The sequence below is a fragment of the Muntiacus reevesi genome, chromosome 18 (genome assembly GCF_963930625.1).
Source record: "Muntiacus reevesi chromosome 18, mMunRee1.1, whole genome shotgun sequence".
Taxonomy (NCBI): Eukaryota; Metazoa; Chordata; class Mammalia; order Artiodactyla; family Cervidae; genus Muntiacus; species Muntiacus reevesi.
Window position 1 is genome coordinate 47,396,540 of NC_089266.1, and position 2,812 is coordinate 47,399,351.

The 2,812-nt window shown below is 48.9% G+C and overlaps 1 long non-coding RNA gene across 1 annotated transcript; it reads left to right on the forward strand.

The window, feature by feature from the left end:
- Positions 1–405: 405 nt before the first annotated feature.
- LOC136149353 (uncharacterized) lies at positions 406–2,168 on the forward strand. The gene is made up of 3 exons (XR_010659667.1): positions 406–502; positions 1,055–1,203; positions 2,032–2,168. It is a non-coding gene; the product is annotated as an uncharacterized lncRNA (long non-coding RNA).
- The last annotated feature ends 644 nt before the right edge of the window (positions 2,169–2,812 follow it).

Sequence of the window (2,812 nt, forward strand, 5' to 3'; positions counted from 1 at the left end):
CATCATTCTTGTGTAACTGGAGCTGCAGGAGACCCCAGACGGGCCCTGACAAACAACACCTAGCTTAAGCTCTTTCTCTGATAATATAATTTACATGGAGAAAATTCTTTATTTGGCTATGGTTCCTAGAGGCACGAGAGAAATCAGGGCCAAGAAGTAACGGAGCAATGAATGAAGAGCTAAAACATGTTCCTGAGATTTCCAGTTTAATATTCGCCTCTTCTAGAACAAGTTGCTTAGTCTGAGAAACCAGTTGTGAAATAGAACAAGGAAACTAGAATATCCTGGGACACTCCCTTGAGAGCTTATATTTTAATCCTCTTCCTGCTCTACTGCCTCCTACCCCACCCTCCTTTCTGGTGACAGAGAGTATAAATTTTAGCTGGGCTCTGTCCCTGCACCACACCAGAGGCCAACATGAAGACAGTCACCGTCTTTTTTCTGCTGGCTTTTGTCGTCATGGGGCTCGAGGTGGCCTGGGCTCAGAAGTCTCCTGGCAAAGGTGAGGGTGCTGAGGGGACCCTACCTGACAGCAGAGAAGGCTCAGAGCCCAGTGCTAAATGTGGGAATGGTTTGGCCTGGAAGCAACGGTATCCCCTCATGCATTTCCTTTGATCTAAATGAGAGTTCACCCTGCGTTTCCCGTGGTCCTTGTCAGATTGGGTTGGGTCTGATTGGAAGTCGTGGGCCAAGTGTAGGATTCTCTCTATTAGGACCTTTGCCCAGTGGTGGGACTCCACAGGGAGCTATGGGACAAACACACATGAGTGGGCAGATGGAGATCTCTGTGAGCAGAGACTTCTCTCAGACCTTCTTATCAGGCGGGAAAAAGAGGGTTATGACTGGGAAGGTTTCTTGTCCTCTGAGACCGTGCAGACTTTGGAGCAGGGAGAACTTTCTGCTAAGGCCAGACCGTGGGCTGAAGAGCAAGAGTGAAGAAGTCAAGGCTGAGGGAGGAGTCTTGCCGGCGATGAGGGCTTCAGGGCTCCAGCAGCCATTCTCAAGCCTGTCTTGGTGACCATTCCAGACTGCACAAAACCATCCTATGTTTCAGGACGACAGAGACCTGGATTCTGCCCAGAGTTGCCCAAAGGTACTATCGGAACTTGTGTCGATTTGTGCTCAGGAGATGATTCCTGTCCCAGGGGAATGAAATGCTGCAGTCATGGGTGTGGTCATTCCTGCACAACTCCTGTCTTCCGAGTGAGTACAAATCAACCATGCACTGGTCAAAGATGCACATGACTCCCCAGGGCACTTTGCTGGTGCAGAGGGCCGCTCACATGTCCGCTGCATGTGAGAATCTGGAACATACCGGGAGAAAGGGGCTAGAAACATGGCAAAAGGACAGCTGGTTGCATTATCTGAGGTCTTCTCTTAGAAGAGGAGCCCTATCCCAAGACAGCCCTGATGGTTCAGTTGAGAAAACTATCTGTGACCCCAGATGCACAGGTCACTCTTTACCAGGAGTTTCTCACTTTCCTTCTCCTCCCTCACCAAAGGGGCTTAACACTTCCTGGAAAATGGGTCATCCTGGGAGGAGGAAGAAAGCGAAAGGGAGACCCAAGTATCTTCTGTGTCAGGGGCACATTGTCCTGGAATTGAAGTAAAAAGACAAGAACAGCATGGTTCAGGAGACAGATCTCGTTAAACAATTGCAACCGATTGAGGAGTGCCCCAAAGAGAGTTCGCCTGAGATCTGTGGGATCAAAGAGAGGAGTTATTGACTTTGCCTAGGAGGAGAGAGATTGGGAAAATTGCCAGAGAGTAGAGAATGTCCAGGGAGAGCAGAAAGGATGCATGGAGTCAGCAGGAGGAAGGCAGGGCAGCTGAGAGAGTGGGAGGAGTGTCGACCTGCCCCAGCGGAGAAGAGAAAGTGATGGTGGGAGGAAGGGGTTGTAATATCTCAGAGGGTGGTGGAGGGTAATCCATGCCAGAGCCCAGAGAGGAATGAGCTTCCGGCTGAAGAGTTTGGTAAACTGCTGGATGTGTCTAAGCACAATTAATGTCATGAGCAAATTTGTATTTTAGAAGGGTGGCTCTGGTGGCCACGGGAAAGTTGGGCAGAAGGTTAACTGAGCGTGCCTGGAGACCAGCCCCAGAAGATTTCTCACGAATCCATGGATTTGGTGCTTGGCATAACTACAAGACTTTCACATCCATTCCCGACTCTTTTCTATGCCTGGAATTGTAGCCCTGGAAGATGAAGATCTCAAATGGTGGGATGACTGCTTTCTAAAGAGCCTATGTGGAAAATAAACCAAATCTGGAGCATAGATGGGCTGTGTCCTTCTTTCCATGTAGGCATTCTGGTGGCCCCTCCGTGGCTTAACAGGACCACATGTGTATACTGCAGTGGGCCCATGAATACAGGACACTCAGGATACAAACAGACCAGAGGCAAGTCCCCTCCCCAACTCCCCATTTAGTTTCATTCTTCCAGAGGAGCCTGGTGAGCTACAGTCCACAGGGTTGCAACGAGTTAGGCATGACTGAGCAACAAACACTTTCATTTTATCTCTATGTGCCTAGACAGGGCAGAAGGTCTGAGAATATTTTTTCAAGTGTTCTGTGAATATGATTTTGGTCAAGCATAAAAAATAAATAACTATGACTATGTAGCACATAGCAGGCCTGTTAGAGCAGACTTTATTAGGGCAATACTTGGAAGGGACAGTGCGGGGATACCCTATTCTAAGGCAAGGCACCAATATCTATCAGGACGTGATGCCTAATTCTGGGAGAGTGAGCCTGATCCTTGGCATGTGGAACTTGGGCTGACATGAGTTGGGAAATGCCAGCTCTTGTCTTG